This window comes from Martes martes (genome assembly GCF_963455335.1).
Source record: "Martes martes genome assembly, chromosome: 16".
Lineage (NCBI taxonomy): Eukaryota > Metazoa > Chordata > Mammalia > Carnivora > Mustelidae > Martes > Martes martes.
In genome coordinates this window covers 9,101,956-9,126,109 of record NC_137904.1, presented here as the reverse complement: position 1 = coordinate 9,126,109, position 24,154 = coordinate 9,101,956, and positions in this window count along the sequence as shown.

Genomic DNA, 24,154 nt, shown 5'->3' with positions numbered 1-24,154 from the left:
TCAGGTCATGATCCCAGGGTTCTGGGATCGAGCCCCACATCGGGCTCTCTGCTCAGCAGGGAGCCTGCTTCCCTTCCTCTCTCTATCTGCCTCTCTGCCTACTGGTGATTTCCATCTGTCAAATAAATAAATAAAATCTTTAAAAAAATCCATATTCCCAGGAATAAATCCAAGATAGAAATTTTCTGAAATGAAAAATTTGAGGTATTATAAATCTGACTACTACTTTTAATTCAACAGGAGTTTACTTATGCATATTTTTTGTGTGCAAAGTCTTTTATAAAAATCAAGGATGTGATTAAAACAGTTTATAAAAACTGGATTCATACAATAAGAGTATTATTCAGAAATAAAATGTAATGAACTAGCAAGCCAGGAAAAGACATGGAGAAATCTGAAATGCATTTTGCTAAGTGAAAGGAGCCAACCTAAGGAGACTTCACAGAGGGGACACCTGGGTGGCTCAGTTGGTTAAGTGTCTCCCTTCGGCTCAGGTCATGATCCCAGAGTCCTAGGATCGAGCCTTGCATTGGGCCTCCTGCTCAGCCAGGAGTCTGTTTCTCTCTCTCTCTCTCTGCCCTTCCCGCGAAAGGTGTTTTTTCTCCCTCTCTCTCTCTGACAAATAAATACATAAAATCTTTAAAAAAAAAAAAAAAAGGACTTCACATTGTATGATTCCAACTACATGATATTCTGGAAAAGCAAAACTATGAAGACAGGGGGAAAAAATGGTTGCCGGGGAGCGAGGTTGTGAAGGCAGGGATGGAGAGTGGGGCACGAGGGATTTGAAGGCAATGACACAAGTCTATAGGACACTACAATGGTGGATATACCTCATCATACCTTAGTCAAAGCCCAGAGAATGTCACACCATCAGTTGTGAACCCTAAAGTAAAATATGGATATTAGTTAATAGTAACAGTCAACATGGGCTCATCACCTCTAACAAACGTCCCCAACTAATGAAGATATTAACAAAAGGGGAACCTGGTGGGGGGCACAAGGGAGTATATAGGAACTCTGCACTTGTCACTTCGTTTGCTATCAATCTAAACTGCTCCAAAAAACAGTCCTATTAGGGGCGTGTGGCTGGCTCAGTCAGTAAAGCCTATGCCTCTTGATCTCGGAGTGTTCCAGTCCCATGCTGGGTGTAGACATTCCTTAAAATAAAAATATTCTGTTTAAAAAATTAACCGAGGCCAATTAATAGAATGTGGTAGCATCTAAAGGGATGGCTAAGCGATTAGAGACTTTTAGCAACTGACTCACTCAGTATTAACAGGACCTCCTTGCTCCAGCAGCGCTCACACTCATTGAAAGCACATGGTATCAGCTGATGCTGGGCACTAGTGTTACCGTTTGTGGTGAATGATCATGGAGCTAGCTGGCTCTTACAGCAACCTTCCAAACGTCAACAGAAAATGCTAGGGTCCAAAGCAGATTTCACTGCATTTGACAATCATCAAAGATTCCTTCTCATAAATGCATGACACCTTGTTTTCTTGGTGGAAGTCAGTATCCAGGATTATGCCTACTCACCAGGAGTACGCTGAATTATTCCAGGCCTTTGGGTTAAGGCAGGGACCCCAAAGGAAAAGGTGGATGCTGCAGGCAGAGAGAGAGAGGCAGGAACACACTTGTTGAAACCCCTTTGGTGAGAACAAATCAGAAGTAACGAAAATGGCCATCCATAACAGGGCACCAGTTGAATTTAAAATGAGGAAGGGGTTCTACACGCCCTGATACAGAAAACCCTCTGAGACATACTAAGTGGTCATGCAGAAGATCTGACTGGTAAAGAAAAGAAAACCTAGCGTGTGTCGTGTGTGTACACACACACAGATATGTCCATAGGTGTCCAGGAAAAGGTCTGGAAAGATATACAGTTATACCAAACTGGAACGGCAGTCACTTCCAGGACATGGATTTGGTGTGGTCTGTGCGAGAAGAGGAATCTGCCTGAATTTTTTTTTTATTTTAACTTATTTATTTTTAGAGGAGGAAGAGCCAGAGGGAGAGAGGCAGAGAGAATTCCAAGCAGGCTCCATGCCCAGTGCAGAGTCCCATGCGGGGCTCAAGCTCACAACCCTGAGATCACAATCATAATCCCAGCTGAAATCAAGACTCAGACACTTAACCAACTGAGCCACCCAGGTGCCCCTGCTTTAATTTCCTTTTTTTTTAAGAGCTCTTATTAATTTTATCAGGAAGAAAAAAGGGGGGACACCTGTGGGGCTCAGTGGGTTAAGCCTCTGCCTTTGGCTCAGGTCATGATGTCAGAGTCCTAGAATCGAGCCCCGCATCGGGCTCTCCACTCAGCAGGGAGCCTGCTTCCCCCTCTCTCCCTGCCTGCCTCTTTGCTTACTTGTGATCTCTCTCTCTCTCTCTCTCTGTCAAATAAATAAAATCTTTTAAAAAAGAGAGAGAGAAAAAACCAATACAGGAATGGAAACAGAAAGGAACAGAAAGGAGGTGTCCTCAAGGAGCTAAACAAATTTGCAGAGGGAGGTGGTCTAGAAGAGTTATGCAGTGAGCCCAAGGCTAATGGGGGACCCAAACCCCTGGCACACAGGACACTTGCTCTCATTAGCGACACCCCCGGATGTCATGCTAGCTGGCTAAACAAGCCAAAAGTCTTCACAGGCTCTAAAACTTGTTCTGTCTTTCAGACTGGGCAAGCGCACATTTTGACCTTGAACTCCACTGCTCAAAGTAAACCCAGTCTACAAAAACGAGGCTGTCAGTTGTCTGCATCTCCCACTAGGAGTTTCCCATCATCCTCATCATCACTACCATCCTTGCCACCACCACTGCTATCATCATCTAGATGTGAACAGCAGTCCAGGGCTCACTATGTGTCAGAACTGCATTTAACACTTTATGTGCATTCGATCACTTACAAATCTTCTAAAGGCAGAACCTACAGGGAAAAAAGGGAGCTGATTCAGTGGCACATGGAGGGAGAAGGGAAAAACTCTCCTCCTCGTCCTTCTCTTGGTCAATGGTAACATTTGTGCGGCAAAGGCAGATGTCAGTCGACCCCCTGGTGCCTTTCTCAGTGGCTTTCACTTTTTCATACCTTTTGCTTTCTGGTCCATCTCCGAACGCGCAGTTTTAGGAGCCCGTAATGGCTTTAGGAGCTTGTGAAGAGGCATCAAGCCTTCTAAGGCAGAAGAGGTGAGGAGAGGAGGGAAAGGGGAAAGGAATGGAGGAGCAGGAGAAGGAAGTGAGAAAGAAGGGGGATGGGGAGGAGAGGGAGAGATTGACCTTGAGTCTCCCACAAGAAAGGGCACCGTATGTAACAGACAAACCACATCCAGAATTTCCTGCCTGGGGAGCAACACTGTCCGACCCGGATGTCAGGTCCAGAGGCAGCACTCCTGTCGCACATGTCCCTCCAGAGCGCTGAACTGAACTTTAAAACATATGAGTCTATTGTTAGTTCAAAAGAATATTCCTGGTGGTATTTTTTTCTTCCATATGCTTAAAATCCCTTATTTAACAATGCCTTTAAAACACTAGAGGACACTAAAAACCATGTTACACTCCCTTACCAAAGGATACACGTTGGCGCGGTCATCCTTTCGAAACAACATGCCCTCCCTGGTAGACACCAGTGCTTTCTCGGGGATCTCTGCTTTGGACTGGAATTCTTCCTCTCGTGGCTGACTTAAGTCTGATCATCTTTTTTCCTCTCTCCTTTCACATCCCGGTTCATCCTGGGGCATCTGGTCGATTTTCTCCCCAAGCTCGCTTGAGGGCTGTGTTTCAGGGAAACTAATCTCTGGTTCCTTGGAACCCATTTGATCCAAATCAAGAAATTCTCCTTGTGAGCTCAAGTCTCTTAAAGGCTCATTTGTTTCCAAATGCTCTGATTCTAAGGCATCCTTTGACTCGCTAAGGGTTCTCTTAAAAAGAAATAAAAGATTGGGATTCCAAATACAGTGTATAGCTGCTTCATTCCCTCCTTTATTTTTCTTTCTGTTCCAACTCAGCCAGCCTCACACTGGAACTGTGATCTGTTTCAAAAAGGTGCCTGGGGGGCACCTGGCAGGCTCAGTCGGTTAAGTGTTTGCCTTTGGCTCAGGTCATGATCCTGGGGTCTAGGATCGAGCCCCACATTGGGCTGCCTCCTCAGTGCGGCGTCTGCTTCTCCCTCTCCAGCTCTCCCCCTCCTTGTGCTCTCTCACTCTCTCTGTCAAATAAATAAGTAAAATCTTAAAAAATAATAATAATTTAAAAACATAAAAAGGAGCCTGGGACATTTTGTACTTAAATAACATGAATCATGCATGTGCCAGGTTTATTCTTGGCCTACGAGCAGAACCACACAGCAAAACCATTCTTCTAAGTGGCCCTGGTCATCTCCAAGGATGGGCGAGTCACAGTCACTTCTCCTTGGACCTCAGCTGAGTTCTCCTTCGGGGGGAGAGCCTACACTACTGTGATTATGCTGACTCTGTTCTAAGACAAGTGCATTCCAACTAACCCCTAGGAACCCTTTCTGTCAGCTCCCCTGCACACCTCTTCCAGGAGGCCTTCCCTGACCATCCTCCTACCTGGGCTAAGTGTCCTTCATTTTTGTTTTTTAAATATCTCCCACGCATCACTCAATCACTGCACTTAGGATACTGTTTTATGGTGTTCAGGTATCAGTCTGCCTCCCTAAACACCCTAGAGCTCCTTAAGAGAATGGACTGTATCTTATTTGTATTTTCCCCGTAGCCTGGCAAATGGTAAGCATTCCATGATTCTGAATGAATGAATGAATGAATGAAAGGAAGAATAGATGAATGACTTAAAATTACTACTTACTAGGGAAGTTCCTGACGTGCCTGACTGGGAATCAGTCAGTGTAAGTATCTCCAAACTGGTCACGGACTTGGTGATTTCTTCAGGCTTCGCTGTGGTTTCTCCTGAATGGCAGCCTCCTCCCTCTCTGCTTCTCCAGCCTTTTCCTCTGTTTCTTCTCTGGCAGCCTCCTCCTCTCGGCCATCTTCTTCCCCCTCTTCCTCCTCCTCCTCTTCTTCCTCTTTCCTTTCCTCCCCGTCTTCCTCCTCCCCTTTCTCTTCCCCTCTTTCCCCTTTCTCCCATTCCTCCTCTTCCTCCCCCTCTTCTCCTTTCTTCTCTACTCCTCCCCCCCAACTCCTCTTCCTCCTCCACCACCTCCACTTTCTCCTCTACTCCTCCCTCCTCCCCTTCCTCCTCAACTCCTCCCTCCTTCCTCTTCCTCTACTTCTCCCTCCTCCTCTTCCTCCTCTACTCCTCCCCCCTCTTCCTCCTCCACTTCTCCTTCCTCTCCTTCTTCCTTTTCTCCCTCCTCCCCTTTCTCCTCCACTCCTTCCTCCTCTTCTCCTTCCTCTTCCTTCTCCTCCCGATCCCCTCCTGCTGAGCCTTCCTCTGTACTAACATGTCATCTTCTTTTAATTCCTGTTGCATACTTTCCAGCTCTCTATCATATTGATTACACCCTTCTTCCACTTCTGTTTCTTCATCTTTTTCTGCTTCTTCTAGCGGGTATTCCCCTGCATCTGACATTCTTCTTTGTGGAGTTTCCTTTAGAGAAATATTGACCATAACCATCAGCAGTTCACTGTTTCCCATTTTAATTTCCTAGTGCATGAACCTATCAATGAACTGTGCAATATCAGCTCTGGTTCCTTTCCACAGGAACAAAAAGAATTCCATACTTCTGGGAAAGCCCGTACCAAATCAGAAGCATATTGATGCCAGGGCCTCTCATCTTTCCAGGAATAATTTTAGAGCCCTGTAACTCACTTTGTATATATCCATATTCCCACAAGCAAGCAAAATGATAACCCAGGCATTAACAACAATTCTTATAATGTAAATAAGGACAGAAGAAGCAGCTTAGTGGATCAAAGCGTGGGCTTTGCAGTCGGCCTCTCCTAGCACCCAGTCCTGGTTCCACCACTCACTTGCTCTGAGACCTTGGGCAAGTCGCTGTACTCTCAGAGTGCATATTTGCTCACAGGCAGGATAAAAGTGAGAACCCTAAATTCTGGGGTTGAGATGACCTATGTAAAATATTCAATGCAGCTGCCGCAGAGGGCTTGAGAAAGGCAGCAATCGTTTACAAGTTTAACAGCCTTCTAACATAGTCTCTCATTCATTTTTTCTGACAAAATGGAGTTTCAGGCTCTGGGAGTTGAAATGACTTAGCGGGCTCACACCGCTGGAAAGAGGCAGACCTCTCTAATGATTGGTTCCTCCAGGTGGAAAAAGCATTGCTAAGATTTCAAGCCCAGGGCCTTGAGTGTGGGGCCTGCTCTGACTGTAAACTTTGCCAGCACATCTTGATGCGGGGGCCCAGGGGAGGAGTGGAAAGTGTGGGGGTCTGTGGGGGAGGGGAGGGGGACACAACGCAGAGGTGCTGCCTCCTTCCTCCAGCTTAGGTCTCTCTGAGGCTGCCAGGGGCCCCTTTCCGGGTGGGGTGAGTGCCCCCAACCCCTGGGGGGCACCAGGCCCTCCCACACCTGGACCCCCGCCCCTGGCTCACAGAGTGCTCCCTCTGATGGCCTCAAAGGCCCAGCCCTCCCATCGCCTGGACCCCTCAGTCACCTCCCCAGCCTCCAGCGGCCACTGCTTTCTCCTCCCTGTGCTCCCAACCTATGGTAGTCACCCAAGCCCCGCCCCAAGTTAACTGCCAAGAGGGTGAGCTGCCAAAAAGCGGGAGGGCCAGCCAGTGGTCAGGTGTCCAAGGCTCTGCGGTGCAGGGGAGGGGGGGCACGCCCCCTGGCGGTCTGCCAGGGAGAAGCGACTCTGGGGCCCTCGTGGTGAAATTAGCCTTCCTCAGTCCCAACCACTCTCTTCAGCTGGGGGCCTTCAGTATGGGCCTGCTCCAACTGCAAACTTTGCCAGCACATCTGATGCCGGGGCCCAGGGGAGGGGAGGAACGTGTGGGGGTCTGTGGGGGAGGGGAAGGGGACACAACACGGAGGCGCGGCTCCTTCCTCCAGCTTAGGTCTCTCTGAGGCCGCCCGGGCCTCGGGCCCCTTCCTGGGTGCGGCCAGCGCTCCCAACCCCCCGCGGGGCACCAGGCCCTCCCACACCAGGACCCCCAACCCCGACTCACAGAGTGCGCCCTCAGACGCCTCAAAGGCCCTGCCCTCCCACGGCCTGGACTCCTCTGGCAGCCACTGCTTTCTCCTCCACGTGCTCCCTGCCGGCCCTTGTCACCCAAGCCCCGCCCCAAGGTAACCGCCGCCAGGGCCAGCGGTCTTAAAGGGGGCCGGTGGTCACGTGTCCAAGGCTCTGCTCCCGCCAGCCGGCACGCCCCCTGGCGGTCAGCGGGGGAGAGGCGCCGCTGGGTCCTCCTGGTGAAATTAGCCTTCCTTGTCCCAACCACTGTCGTCAGCTCCTTCCCCCAAGGCGCCAGGGCCTGAGAAGCCGGCTGGTGGCACCGGCAATTCTCCCTTTGTGAAGATTAGATATGAGCGGCCGCGCCTCCACAGGTCCCGCCCTCATGGCCAAAGTACGCGGCGCCTTTGCCCTGGAGCTCCTGCTGCAGGCGCGTGCAGTGTGGCAGCGCGAACTCCGGCAGGTCCGCAGGCTGGTGCCTCGCCACCTCCACGGTGAAGCCCTGCAGCAGCTCCGTCAGTCCCGCGGGGATCTCCGTGCACATCCTGCCTGCGCCGCGGTGGGCGCCTGGGCGCCGCCCTCGCAACCTCCCTGCACTGGCCTGCAGCCCCGCGGCCCCCAAGCGAGCGCGCTCCGAGGGCGCTGGAGGCGCTACTCGCTGCTAGCGCGGCGCTCTGGGCCCCGGAGGCCCTGCTGGCACGCGCTGCCGCTCCTGGCGCTCCCCTGCTCGCTGCAGCGGCGCCGGCTGTGCGAGCGCTGCCCCGGAGGGCGGGCAGCATCTCGGGCTCCTCCCGCTCGCCAGGGCCCGCTTCTCTCCCCACCCCTCCCACTCTCAACCATTGTTCATTTTTAAAAAAATTTTTAATAATATATTTTATTTTTAAAAATACATATTTTTATTTAATGCAGTATATCAAAATATTTTCCTTTCCATATAAAACTATTAAAATTTTAAGCTATTTTAACCTCTTTTTAATATGAAGTCTTTTGAAATCCAGTGTATATTTTATTCTGACAGCACATCTCTATTCCAACTAGCTAAGTCTCAAGTGTTCGAAGCCACTTCGAGTGGCTAGTGACTCCCATACTGGATGGTGCAGCCTTAACTCCTCTTTAACTCCTTGTCGTCGTTGATCAGCTTTACTCGCTAATAATTCTTTACGTTACATTTTCCCTGTTCCTAAAGCTTCTGTGGTTTCTGTTTCCTGACTGAACCCTGACTGATTCAGTCAGCAAAGCCAAAAGCCGGGTCTTCCAAAAGATTAAATTGATAAACTGCTAGCAATATTGATCAGGATAAAAGAGGGGAAAAATCACTTTTATCCAGAATAAAAAGGGGGATATTACTAGAGAGTCTCTAAATTTTTAAAAGCGTAATAAAGGATGTTATAAATATAATGCTAATAAATTATTCAACTAAAATGAAAATCTTCTTAAGTACAAGTTATAAAATTATCAGAAGAAAAGAAAAATGTGAATAGCCCTATATCTCTTAAAGAAATTGAATTTATGATGGAAAACCTTCCTATAAATAAAACTCCAGGCCCAAGAAGGCTTGAGTTGTGAATTCTATCACATATTTGAGAGAGAAATCATACCAGTTTTGTAACAGTTTTCAGAAAACATAGGCAAATGTTGGGACCACTTCTAATTTCAATTTGTTAATGTATGTTAAGGGTATCTGAGTCTGTTTCTGGAGGGACATTTGGCCATTTTTCTTTTTCCTTAAAATTTCTTCACCAGTTTTGCTAGTAGAGTATGGTATTAGAGTTAAGTTGGCCTCATTGTTCATTTTTGTTAAGGATTTTTTTTGTTTTAGGGAAAGAGCACGCGTGAGTGGGGGAGGCGGGAAGGGCAGGGCAAAGAGAGAGTCCGAGTGGACTCTGCCCGGAGCACAGAGCTTGCCTCAGGGCTCAATCCCAAGAGCCTGAGATCAGGACCTGAGCCAGAACCAGGAGATGGGCCCTTCACTGAGGGTGCCGCCCAGGTGCCCCCAAGCTGTTTTTTTAAAAAAATTCTGGAGACGGGCGCCTGCGTGGCTCAGTTGGTTGAGCGACTGCCTTGGGCTCAGGTCATGACCCCGGACTTCCAGGATCTCGTCCCGCATGGGGCTCCCAGCTCCTTGGGGAGGCCGCTTCTCCCTCTGACCTTCTCCTCTCTCATGCTCTCTCTCACTCATTCTCTCTCAAATAAATAAAACCTTTTAAAGAAAATTTCTTGAGACTTGTTGTATGGGCTTGAATGTGTCTTTCCTGCGTCCTTGGGCATTCTGCATTTGTTGGGCGTTGTGTTCCAGTGCCAAACAGGTCAAGTAGGTTGAGTGGATTTTTAGGTCTAAGGACTTCCCATTTTTCTATCTGCTTGTTCTATGAGTTATTGACAGATGGGTGTTGAATTCTCCCAACTGAATTGTGGATTTGTCAATTTCTTTTTTTTTCAGGATGTTTTTGCTTCATGGACTTTGAAGCTTTCTAATAGGATCCAGACACCTTTACGATGGCAGTGTCTTTCTAAATGGATCCTTTGTTGTTCTGAATTGTCTTTCTCTGTTCATTATACGTGTTGTCTTTCTACTGTCTATTGTCAAGACCTATTAAATTCAGCCTTTTAGGATTAGTATGTGTACGGTACAGCCCTGTTCATAATTTTTCTTTTCACAAAATCTATATTATCCTCTGCATCCTTCTATTTAAAGTTTATTTTTCACTGACATATTTAGGTCTTTTATTTAAATAGAATATTAATAGCTAATTCTTAAGGTAATTGTTGAAATGTTTCAGTTGAAGTCTACCACCTCGCTAGTCGTGTTTTCTTTTTCCCGTCTGTTCCTTCTTCCCTTTTCAACTGCCTTCCTTTCCATGAACGGAGTTCTTTGTAGGATGCTATCTATCTTCCTTCTATTATTGGCTGTCACATGGGCAGTGAGATATAAGGAGGTCATTCTGACTCTTTCTAAAATTGTTCTTCAACTTGTTTAAGGAATCTGTAGAGTCACCTTTATTTTAGGGATCATTGAGTCCCGCTACTAACTCATGATCCTTACTGGGTCTCTACTGAATATTCTGACTTATCCCGAAGAACTCTTCACTCTGGCTGGTTGGAACTCCAATGACCTCTAGCCTTGTATGAGTCTTGGGAACCATCCGGTTCAGTTCCCTTTACTCTTTGTTGGAATCTGGGGCATTTTCTTATACACACACGGCTTCCTATTGAGCACGGACTCAAGAGAACTCCAGTGTGTATTTCCAAGAGCTAGTTTTCTACTTGACTTCCTTCCTTCTGCAACCCATGACCTTGTCGTCACTCCAGCCTTCCTGAATTCCAACCTCTCTTTCCTCACACCAGGGAGACTCCCATCTTTTCCTTGGAATCTCCCCGATACCCCACCATTCAGAACTCCTCCAGGTGAAAAGCCGAGTGAATCCTGGGGCTCAGTTTTTTTCTTTGCTTGTTTTCCTGTTCACAGGGTTCACAAATGTGTGTTCCTTTTCAATGTTTTAAACAGTTAGATATTTATACATATATATATATTTTTTTTTCAATTCCCCATGTGCTTATGGTTGGTTTCTTTTCCTCTAACGAGGTTTGTATTAGTTTTCTAGGGCTGCTATAACAAGATACCACAAACCTAGTGGCTTAAACAACAGAAATGGACAGTCTCACAGTTCTAGAGGCTACAGTGTTGGTAGGCCATGCTTCTTTGGAAGGTATTAAGGAAGGATCTGTTCCAGGCCTCTCTCCCAGCTTGAAGTGTTGCCCTGGCTTTGGGCTTCTTCACATGGCATTCTCCCTCAGTGCATATCTGTGTATCCCAAGTTTCCCTTCGTAGAAGGACACAAGTCCTACTGAATTAGGGGCCCACCCTACTCAAATATGACCTTATCCTAGCTAGTTACATCGACAGGGACCCTATTTCCAAATAAGGTCATGCTCCCAGGTGCTGGGGTTTAGGACTGGGGTAGTTTTTATGTTTTATATATATATATATATTTTTTTCCTAATAAAACATTTTTGCTTAGAATCTCAGTCTTCCTTCCTTTCATTACAAGGTTATTCGCATGCTTTTGGTGCCTACTGAACAACTCTACCGCCTCTACCTCCTAAATCTCCATGAAAGTTATTGTTGCCTAAAGTCATCTGCCATCTTTTGGAAAACAGTTCGCATCTTTTTGGAGTTTACAGGTCTTTTTGGTATTTAATATCTGTTTATGTGCTGATGAAGGTGACTTTCATCCTACTCCTTCCTTCTGAATTTGTTTCATTTTTTGAATGTCAATTCTCTAGTGTTTTAAAAGAAGGATCTATAAAAGCTAAATGGTTATTCTTTGTAAATCTACATTCTCATTTCTCATTTTGTATGTACTTTAAGTGACCAGAGATTTAGAGGCTGATAGCATTTATCAGCATTTTAAAGATACAAAGGAAAAAAATGTATTTTTAAAAAGGGACATAAAAAGTGATGAAGCAAAAAAATTGCAAGACAATGGACAAAAATTTAGGGGCTCAGTAATTTCATGAAATGTAAATGGGTTGTATACTCTAATTAAAAGATTAAATCTGGGGGCGCCTGGGTGGCTCAGTGGCTTAAGCCTCTGCCTTCGGCTCAGGCCATGATCTCAGGGTCCTGGGATCGAGCCCCGCATGGGGCTCTCTGCTCAGTAGGGAGCCTGCTTCCCCCTCTCTCTCTGCCTGCCTCTCTGTCTACTTGTGATCTTTGTCAGTCAAATAAATAAAATCTTTAAAAAAAAAGATTAAATCTGTTAGATTGCATCAATACACACACACACACACACACATAATGATGTGTTGCTTTTAAGAGAAAAATAATAAGCTCACCAAGCAGACATAAAATTTTGTAATACTGAAGACCTAAAATTGAACAAATAATCTACAAACCTAGAAGTGGAGATCCTAGCCAGTATAATAAGTTATGGAGGAAACATTAAAGGTATAACAACTGGATACAATGAGTGAAATTTGAATAGAAAGATATTCTAAAAGAATGTACAAAGTATTAGAATCAGGAAGTGAATTAATCAAGGTCATAGGATATAAGTTATAAATTAAGAAAAATTCACTGGAATTCTGTGAAATACAAACAAACGTTGAAAATCATATTTATGAGAGCACCAAAACTAGGACTTAAATCTCTCCAAAGACTTTATACAATCTCTACACAGAAAGTCTCCACACAGAAAACCATAAAATATCACTAAGGGGAATTTATGATCTAAATAAATGGGATGTCAAATACGGTAATATGTTACATATGTTAATAGAACAGGTTCATAGATTTGATCATCGGTATTGTAAAGTTCCAATTTACCCCATCTTGATTTAGAGATGCAATGCAATCCCAGTTTCATATCTAGCAAGTGCCTGTGTACATTGAGAAGCCAGTTCTTATATTTCCATGGACATGAAAAGGACTAGTAATTACCCAGGAAATTTGAAGAATAAAGTGAGAGCAGGAGTGAGGGAGAAAGAGAGTGAGAGGAGAATCCGATGGGATTGGATTTACTACAAAAAGACTATTGAAATGACCAGAGAAAACAGACAAACAAAAAAGGGCCGACGTTGACAAAGCAGTGCTAAACCAGTTGAGTATCCACATGGAACAAAATTGCCTAAAACTCAATTCCAGACTGATGTAGACTAAATATGAAAGATGACATCACAAATTTTCTAGAAGGTAAAATAGGAAAATATTTTTACGATCTGGGGGAGGTGGCAAAGATTAGTTGAACAAGACACCAAAAACATGAAGCATAAGAAAGGTTGGCAAGTCGTACTCTACTCATTAAAAGGTTAAAAAAAAAAAACCCAACTTCTTGGCCACCAAATGACAAGACTAAAACTATGAAAGGCTATACTGATATACCAACTAAGTAACTGTACACAAAAATATATAGGATAACTATGAATCAATAAATAGAGAAAGGTAGGTAACTTAAAAACAATGAAAATACTTGAACAGAAATATCCCAAAGAGAAAAAAAAATCAGCCAATAAACACATGAAAAGATTCATAACATCCTCAGTGATCAGGAAAGAGCAAAAGAAAACACAATGTGTTCGTGTTAACACACAGAAGGCAGATCCCAAAACGTGTTGATTAATAAAACTTACTTAATAGGTTAGGTAGTGGGGCACCTGGGTGGCTCCATGGTTAAGCATCTGCTTTCTGCTGGGGTCCTGATGCCAAGGTCTTGGGATCAAGCCCTGCCTGGGGCTCCCTGCTCAGCAGGAAGCTTGCTTTGCCCTCTCCCACTTCCCCTGCTTGCGCTCCCTCTCTCAATGTTTCTCTCTTTCTGTCAAATCAGTCAATCAATCAAGTCTTTAAATTAAATAAGTAAAAATAAAATGGAGACGCATGGGGTAGTAATGAACACCAAGAATATTTAGGGTTTTTAAAAAAGATTTTATTTATTTATTTCTTTGACAGAGATCAGAAGTAGGCAGAGAGGCAGGCAGAGAGAGGGAGGAAAACAGGCTCCCTGCTGAGCAGAGAGCCAGATGCAGGGCTGGGTCCCAGGACCCTGGGATCAGGACCTGGGCCAAAGGTAGGAGGCTTTAACCCACTGAGCCACCAAGGCGCCCCGGTGAATGGGTTTATTACCAGGGCCTTGAATTCCCTGGCGTCCGCAGCCGCCTTCTCCTCCTCGCCATTCTGAGTCGGTGGGCATGGGCTCCTCCTCGAAGTTGACCCCCTTACTGGGCATGCAGTCCCCAGCGGCGGTGCCCGCGCCCCCCCAGGTCCCGCCCTCATGGCCAAAGTCCGCGGCGCCTTTGCCGTCCTTCTGCTGCTGCAGACGCGTGAAGTGCGGCAGCGCGAACTCCAGCGGGTGCGGAGGCTGGTGCCTCGCCACGTCCACCGTGAAGCCCTGCGGCAGCTCCGTCAGTCCCGCGGGGATCTCGATGCTAATCCTGCTTGCCCCGGGCGGAACCCTGGGCACCGCGCTCGCCGCCTCACTGGACTGGCCTGCGGTCCCCCGGCCGCCAAGAGAGCGCGCTCGGACGCTGCGGGAGGCGCTACTCGCTGCTACCGCTGCGCTCCGGGCCGCCCGCAGCCCGGCTGACCCGCGCCTAGGCTCCCAGCGCTGGGCTTCTCCGTGGGGCAGCGGCTGAGCTAGCCTGGCCATGGAAGGGCGGGCAGCATCTCCGGCTCCTCCCGCTCCCCCCGGGGCGCTTCTCTCCCCACCCCTCCCACTCTCAACCATTTTAATTAAAAAAAAAATTGTTTTAGAGAAAGAGCACACATGAGCGGGGGAGGGGGGAAGGGTGGGGGAAAGAGAGAGTCCTAGTGGACTCTGCCCTGAGCCCAGAGCTTGACTCAGGCAGGGCTCAGTCCCAAGACCCTGAGATAGAGGGAAGAGGGGCACTTCACTGATGGTGCCGCCCAGGTGCCCCTAAGCTGTTTTTATAAAATTTCTTGAGACCTGTTTTATGGTCTTGAATGTGGTTTATCTCAATGAGTATTTCCTGCGTCCTTGGGTATTCTGCATTTGTTGGGCGTTGTGTTTGAGTGCCAAACAGGTCAAGTAGGTTGAACGGACTTTTACATACATACACATATATATTTCCACTTTTTTAAAAAACTTTTGTTACTTGTAAATTAAGGTTTTCATTCCTTCTCTTTATGCTCTCCTGTCTCAGAAGTGCTGCTTTTTGCTGCCCGGTAGCGTCTTTAACATTACCTCCCACGGAGAGATAATATTCAAACTAATAAAATTAGAAATGACTCTAAATACTAAGAACTGTATTGGAGTAAGAACAGAATAACTATCCATCAAAAAGTAGACTTATGTGATCTCTATGAAAGTCCCAATGCATTTTTTTTACAGAAATAAAAACAGCTATCCTAAAATTCATATGCAATCTCAAGAGAACAAGGATAGCCAAGACAATCTGGAAAAAGAATGAAGTTGGAGTTCTCACAGTTCCTGATTTTGAAACTTATCATAAAACAATAGTACTAAAAGCAATATAGTCCTCAAACAAAGACAGACCTATAGGTCAATGGGAAGAACAGGGAATCTAGTAATAAGCTCTCATCTAAATGGTCAAAAGATCTTTGGCAAAGGTGCCAAGATCATTCAAGGGGGAAAGGAGAGTCTTTTTAACAAATGCTTTTAGGGAAATTGCAAATTCACAAGCAACACAATGAAGTGTACACATACTTTACACCATATACAAAACTTGACTCAAAATGAGTCAAAAACTTAAATGTAAGAGCTACAACTATACAACTTTTAGAAGAAAACAGGGGAAAGTCTTCATGATATAGGATGTGGAAATGAATTCCTTGATATGACAGGAAAAGCTCAGGCAGCAAAAATTAACACAGAAAAAGTGAATCCATCAAAATTGAAAACTTTTGTGCATAAAGGACATAATCAATAGAGTGAAAGGCAGCCTACAGAATGATAGAAAATATTTACATATCATATATTGATAAAGGTTTAATATCCAGAACACATAAAAAAACTCCTTCAATTCAACAACAAAACAATCCAATTTAAAAAAAAAAAAAGGTCACAGTGTGTTAAGTGTCTGTCTTCAGCTCAGGTCATGATCCCAGAGTCCTGCGATCAAGCCCTGCATCAGGCTCCTTGCTCAGCAGGGAGTCTGCTTCTCCCTCTGCCTGTTGCTCCTCCTGCTTGTGTTAATTTTATCTCTTTCTGACAAATAAATAAATAAAATCTTTAAAAAATAAATAAGTAAAATAAAAACAAAAAATGGGCAAAGGACACAAATAGACATTTTTGCAATACGATACAGAAATGGCCTATAAGTTCATGAAAAGATTTTCAAGATTAGGGAAATGTAAGTCAAAACCACAGTGAGATAGCACCTCACACCCACTATGATGGCTACTATCAAAAAAAGAAATAACAAGTGTGGTGAACGATATGGAGAAAAGCAAATCCTTATGCACTATTGTTAGATAGATATATAAAAAAGGGGTAGTAACTATGAAAACCAGTATGGAGTTTCCTCAAAAAATAAAAACAAAATTTCAAAAAAAAAATTTCCATATGATCTAGGAATTTCACTTTAGGTTTTATACCTATTACTAACAGAATTATGTCCCTCCAAATTCCTAACTCCTAGTAGCTCAGAAAGTGATTGTATCTGGATATGGTCTTTAAAGAGATCATTAAATTTAAATGAGTTTGGCCCTAGCTTAATGTGACTGGTGTTTTAATAAGAAAGACAGTGAGGATACAGATTTACTTAGTAGACAGACAATACAGGGAGAAAATGGCCATTTATAGGATAAGAAGAAGAGCCTGAGGAAAAATCAAATCTATGGTCTAAATTATTATGATCTCCCAATATTTAAATGTTAGAATTTTAATGGGGAGGTGTTAGGAGGTGAGGCCTTTGGCAGGTAAATAGGTTGAGGGTAGAATATTCATGAACAGGATTAGTGCCTTTATAAGAAAGATCCCACAGAGCTCCCCAGCCCCTTCGACCATGGAAGGACACAATGAGAAGTCTGCATCTTGTAAGAGAGCCCTCCCCCAACCATGCCTCTGGAACTGTGAGAAATGCATTTCTGCTGTTTATAGGCTACCCAGTCAGTGGATTTTTGTTATGGTAGCTCAAAGGGACCAAGACACCAACTCTGAAGCATTACTTATAATAACCAAAAAAGGTAAAAGCCATCCAAATATCTATTTACAGGTGAAGAGATAACTAAAAGTAGAATACTATTCAGCCTTTACAAAGGTAGGAAATTCTGACACCTGCTATATGTGTAAACCTTAAAGACACTATGCTTAGTGAAATAAGACAGTCATCAGAAAACAAAAACAAAAAACCCAATACTTCATGATTCTACTTATAAGAGGCTCCTAGAGTAGTTAAATTCAAAAAGACTGAAAGTAGAATGCTGATTGATGGGCCACAGTGAGGGGGAAATGACAGGTTCTTCAATGGGTACAGAACTTCTGTTTTGCAAGATGGAAAGAGCTCTGGAGATTGGTGGCACAATGCGAATGCACTTAACACTACTGAACTGCATACCTGAAAATGGTTAAGACAGTAAACTTTATGTTATATGGGTTCTATTGCAACATTAAAAAAAAAAGGCTAATGCAATGTGATGATCCTGTGTAGCTGTCAGGAGTTGTTGTTGTCTTGAACATCAATATGAACACTGATTTGAGTATAGTGTTAGATATATAAAAATAGTTGCCAGATAAAGTACATGATACCTATTTAAATTTAAATTCAGATAAAAATGGATAATTGTTAGTATACATGAATCCCAAGTATTGCATGGAACATGCTTATACTAAAAATAACATTTGTCCTTTATCTGAGAAGTATATATAACTGTGTACTCTGTGTTTTTATTTGCTATATATGGAGATTCTAATAAAAATGCACGTGTTCATGATGCCTTGCCATAAAGAGTGCATGCTATTCTCTGTAAAATAAATGTAGTATCTAATATTTGAGTACTTAGAATTGTAAAGCAAGGGTACATCTGAGATGTCCAGTGACATTCTGAGTACCCTAGGTGGCCCTGGTAAATAATAGATCTTTATTATTCATTATATTCCTATAAATAATAACTCTAACCTCTGGTCTTTACTCTAGATTCTCAGTCACTCTCCTATGGCATGTGAAATATTTCCACATTTAAATGTATTTGCCTCATTTTTAAATATGATATTTTTTTGGTAGAGGTGATAGCTTAAAAGTATGTCCTGAGATAAAAAGTATTTCCTGAGATCTAAAGTAATTGCTTTACACATGTTCATACACACACACATACTCAGACTCATTTCTGTGACCAAATAAATCTATGAAATGGTGAGTCAAATCAGTTAAACTTTGCACCTTAAAGAACTGGAGCATCAGCAACAAATTAAACCAACCCCATACACAAGAAGTGAAATAATCGAGATTAGAGTGGAGATCGATGAGATAGAAACTAGAGATACAGTAAAATGCATCAACAAAACTAGAAGCTGGTTTATTGAGACAATCAGTAAGATCAATAAACCACTGGCCGAACTAATCCAAAAGAAAAGAGAAGATCCGAATTAATAAAATTGTAAATGAAAAGGGAGAGATCATGACTAACACCAAGGAAATAGAAACAATCATCAGAAATTATTATCAACAGTTATATGCCAATAAGTTAAGCAACCTAGATGAAATGGGTGCATTCCTGGAAACCTATAAACTTCCAAAACTGAATTACGAAGAAACAGACAACCTGAATAGACCGATATCTAGTAACAAGACTGAAGGAGTGATCAAAAACCTCCCAAAAACCAACAGCCCTGGACCTGACGGGTTCCCTGGGGAATTCTAACAAACTTTCAAAGAAGAAATAATACCTATTCTCCTGAGGCTGTTTCAAAAAATGGAAGCAGAAGGAAAACTTCCAGACTCTTTGTATGAAGCCAGCATTACCTTGATCCCCAAACCAGGCAAAGACCCACCGAAAAGGAGAATTTCAGACCAATATCCCTGATGAACATGGATGCCAAGATTCTCAACAAGATCCTCGCTAATTGGATCCAACAGTACATTAAAAAGATTATCCACCATGACCAGGTGGGATTTACCCATGGGTTGCAAGGGTGGTTCAACATTCACAAATCAATCAATGTAATAGAACAAATCAATGAGAGAAGAACCACATGGTCTTCTCAATCGATGTAGAAAAAGCATTTGACATGATAAACTTTGGAAAATTATCTACTGATTCTTAATCACTGTCACCCTAACTCAGATTAGTCAATCAAACAAAACAGTCATTTACAAATAAAGGACAGCAAAAAACACATGATATTTATGATCAGAATGTCTGTGTTTGAATATAGGCTTTACCACTTTTTGGCATTTTTTGGTTCTTGGACAGGTCGTATAGCCTCTTCAGTAACATTGATAATAATAATAATACCTACTTTTGGGGATCACTGTAAAAATTATAATGGAGTACAAAATTATATATCAACCTATCTCATGATAGGAAAACATATAGAAAGGTATTAGGACATGACTAATTTGAGAGGAATTAAGAAAGGTGGGCTTGACAGGAGGATGGAGTGATACCAGTGGAGGGTGGGAAGAAGTAGAAAGAAGGTTCTCAGGAAGCAAAGAGGAGAAATAGACATTAAAAGGCAGAAATGCATGGAAGGGATGATGAAGACAAATCACGGACTTTCCTACATATTTCTTGGTCTTTCTCACTTTTGACAAAACAAGTTAATAGAGAAAGAGAATCAGCTGTTAAGAATAAAGGAATTGAGGGGCACTTGGGTAGCTCAGTCCGATAAGCGTAAGATTCTGAATACCTTGTCAAAATAATAATGTTAACACAACAATTGTGGTAGAGGCATTCAACGGGAAAAGACTAGCAAATTTCATATTCAGCGCTGAAACAGCAATGCATTGATCTAGGAGGCACTAAAACAGGATCCCTGTCTGTCTTACAGTATTTACAAAAATTAACACCAGTTGAGTTAAAACATTGATTGTTTTCTGGCAATAGTGCAAGAAAATCTAGGTAGTTCATGTGCAATGCTAGACACCTAGAGTATCTAGAAATTCAGAATTTATTAAATGAAATTAAAACCATCTGTATGCAAAAAACGATATACCAAGAAAGACAGATGTGATATATCTGGAAAACATGAAAATGCAAATAGCAGGCCATGAGTTCATTTCAGTAATACACACAAAGTTCTTACAAACTGTCAGGAAAAAAGGCAAAACACAGAGTCTAAAAATGGGCAAAGATATGAATACACAATATACCAAGTGCAAATCCAAGTGACTAACACCCTTGGGAATAAGGAAATTGACTAATTACTAGGGAAATAGAAATCAATATAATGCTTTCACCAGAGAGAAAGTTTAATGCTCCAGATTTCATGTTGATATGGACACGAGGCGAAAGGGGAGTCTCAGATTGCTGGCTGAAATGTAATGTGATTAACCGAGTTCAGCCCTCTGTTCTAAAAAGCCTCAGTATTACTGATCTGTAAAATGAGAATCTGACAATATCTACTAAGAAAAAAATACCTATTCCTTTCCTAAAAGCTATTCTGTAGAAACAAATGGACCAATTTGTAAGAACTTATATATAAAGATAACTTAAAAAAAAGATTTGATTTTTATTTATTTATTTGACAGAGAGAGAGAAAGAGAGCATAAGCATGCAGAGCCGCAGGCAGAGGGAGAGGGAGAAGCAGGCTCTCTGCTTAGCGGGGAGCCCAATGTGGGCCTTGATCCCAGGACCCTGGGATCATGACCTGAGCCCAAGGCAGCTGCTTAACCAACTGAGCCACCCAGGTGCCTCTAAAGATAACTTTTATAGAGTTGGTCAAGGTAATGAAAAACAAAAATAAAAACAGGAACAAAGAAACCCAACTCCGTATATGTGTGTATGAGGACATAGACTAATACACATCTCCATAGCTTTACATAGTCCAAAAAAGGAGAAAAATACATATGAACACACACCGAGTTTTTAGTATCGACTCACCTAAGGGAGAGGGGAGAGAGTGTCATAATCATGATAAGGAAAGGGAGGAATGAATAAAAGATGTCTTTGCTAAAACAACATGTGTCATTCCACTTACGAGGAAACAAAATATGGTAAAATATACCCCTCTTTCTAGCAGTGGGAATTAAGTGTTTTTGTTGTTGTTTTGTTTTATTTTGCTTTTACCTCTTTTGGGTCAAGTGGAAAGATAAGAGATCAGTATTTAGAGAATTCCTATTTATGATGTATTAATGAGCTAAAAATCAAATTAATGAAGCCACATCATAAATTTAGTTATTTAATAAAAGAAATACAACTGCACACACAAGCAGTGAGCTAGAAATTTTTTTTCAAAGCTCATTAAAAATAAGTCCAACTATATTGAATAAAATAAATGAAATAATGGATTTGGAAATTGTTAGCCATTTATATCTACAAATAATGGAGCCTTTACATTATTTGAAATAGGAGGAAAACCAGGAAACTCTTTAGTCAATAATTAGCAAATTGATAGTGAACTAGAAATCTGTTCATTTAAATTAGGCTGTAATAAGTCTTAAAGGAAAACTGGAACTTTTAAGTAAAATTGCTTTTAAAGTTAAACTGTCTTTTTTTTTTTTTCGATCTTGGTAGTTTGCTTCACTTCAGTTTAAACTGCTGGAAGTGGATCCTTTTTAGGTCCAAGTTTAAGGAAGTGCTGAAGGTCAGACCACTCAAAGCCAACCCCATCAGGTATCCCACCAAGATAATCTCTAAAGAGGTCAGAGGTGGGATTGACACAGAGAAGTGGCAGATTTTCCCAGTCCAGTTCGAGGGATTTCTCACTGTCCTCATAAGGGACCTCTTTGCAATGGAAGGATAAAGGGTTGCCATGAGAAGGTAATGGAAATCCCTCCATTTTAGGTAGATTTATTTTTTCATGAGGTAAAAGGAACACAACATTTATATTCTTAATAGAGATTATAGTATTTTGCTGAAGGCAAGTTATTTATTTGGGGTTTACTAGTGCTTAACTGAATTGTGCCTCAATTCATAAGCTGAAGTCTTAAGGCCCAGAGTGACTTACTGGACTTGGAGTCAGGGCCAGTGACAATGTACTAAAGGTTAAATAAAACCATACGAGTGGGGATCCTAGTTCAGCGGGGATGGTGTCCTTTTAAGAAGAGGAGAGATACCTATGCTTGTAAGCATTTGGAGAGAAGGCAGCCATGTGCAAACCAGCAAGCCAGCTCCCACTAGAAACTAAATGCTGCTGGCACCTTGATCTTCAACTCGCACACATCAGAACTGTGAAAAAAGAAATTTCTCTTGTTTAAGCTGCCCAGTCTATGGTATTTTGTTTTGACAACCTGAGCAGATGAAAACACCTAACTAGCAAAACAATGCACCTGTGTGTTTTCAATTTCATCTGTGGTTGCCTTGATTCTTTTGATCTCTGACAAAGGTGATGAATATTCATTTTGAGTCAACAGTTTCATTATAATCATATTTTTTTTTACTTAACAAGAGTGCACTTACTATTAAACTCATAGTGTATGAAAGCACCCATAATTTTATATTTCAATTTATGTTTATATATTTAGTGAGTATTTGGGAAATAAGGATTTGGCATTTTCTGTTTTTTATACTTAAAAATCATATTTCTATAATTTTTCCAATGTGGAATTTGAGATGATAATGGATAAAGTTTACCTGATACAAAGTTCAGCTCCTTCTTTATGCTTAAAGATAGATGTTTAAGTGTTAGTGTCTGGGCTTCAGTATTTCAGACTTAGAAGTAGAAGGGGTTTGTTGAATGTCAATGGAAAGATTTCTATTATACAAAGGAAAGCACTGATTGACTAAAGGGAATTTAAATGACTTACCCTCGGGGCACCTGGGTGGCTCAGTGGGTAAAAGCCTCTGCCTTCCACTCAAGTCATGATCCCAGCGTCCTGGGCTCAACTCATGATCCCAGCGTCCTGGGCTCAAGCCCCACATCGGGCTCTCTTCTCCATGGAGAGCGTGCTTTCTCCTCTCTCTGCCTGTCTCTCTGCCTACTTGTGATCTCTGTCTGTCAAATACATAAATAAAATCTTTAAAAAAAAATAAATGACTTACCCTCAATGATAAATTTTGTCAGTAGTGAGAAAGAGAAAAAATTTGGGGACATAGTGGCAGTGAAAACTGAAACACAAACCACAACTTGAAAGTATATGCTGAATCATAAAATAGATCAAAGGTGCCAGAGAAATCATGTTTATCACCCATTATCTAAACTCATTTGTTTAACACCAGTTTACTTAGACCTGTGTGATCTAGATAAGACTACCCACAAGCTGATCAACAGTGATTCTACATGGGCTCACAAATCCTAAAGACAGAGACCTCCGACAGTTCCCGCAACCCTTGCATTGACACCATCTGACCAATGCTTCCCAAGGGCATCCCTTGACCCCAGCACCCAAAACTCCAGAAGTTCTCTTTCCCTGACTTCATTCTCTTTCTTTTGTGGTACCCTACAAATTCCATTGTGTGTAGACTCTTTTGCTGCATCCAGTAATAACTTTTACCACAGGTGTGGACCTGGTGGTCTTTGGTCGATGGGAATTAAAGTTAGTCAAACCAATAGTAAGAAATCATAGAATTCTTTGGATTGTATTTCAGAAAGACTCCCACGTCCCCCCTTTCATTTTAGCCTGGCAAAAGTCCACTCCATTTTTCAAATTGGATTTCTGGTTCAAAGAAACCCTATCTTTCCACTTAGGCTTTATTTATTTCCCATTTTGAAGATTACAATGGGAAAACATCTGAAAGAATATCAGTTTTTGAATTCAGCAACAATGGCAAAAATTGTGTAGAATCAAAATACCCTAGAAAAACTATCTTAAATTCTTGACTAAAAATAATATGCATTGTTTGGTAGAGGCACATTTATTTAATACAGGAAATTCATATCTGATATAACTATGTATCAATATAATGAACAAAATTTCACATTGAAAATATTGATAATATTCATGTTAAGGTTAGATGGGGGAATTTAAATTATTATTTTTCATTCTTTTTCTATCTGTTTTTATAAGCTTCCAAAGATGTACTCTTAGTCACTAAAGTTCACAACTGCTATCACTACATTGTAACACTGACAATCCAGAGCCTCCTGATATATTACAATATATGTGTTTCATTTGAAATAATAACAGTTCTCAGACAATATACACTAATTTTATGGAAAGGTCATGCTAAGAGAGAAGGTGGAAGATCTGTAAAAGCTACAATGCTGGATAAGGGCAGTCACTGCTAGCGAGTAACCAACTAACTCGCTTTTAAGAACTCCAAATATGTATTTTCAAATTATCTTGAAATCACATAAAATTAGAAATGATGAAAACAAAAGTACATAATAAAAATTAGAATTGCTTGAAACAAAGTGCATATTAATTACATATGTGGAAACATCAGAGTTTTCCAAAGGTAAATATCAGAAGAGAACTTTAATATATACTTCAGAGAACTTTAGTATATTATCTAATGAAAATGTTAAGATATATAGTA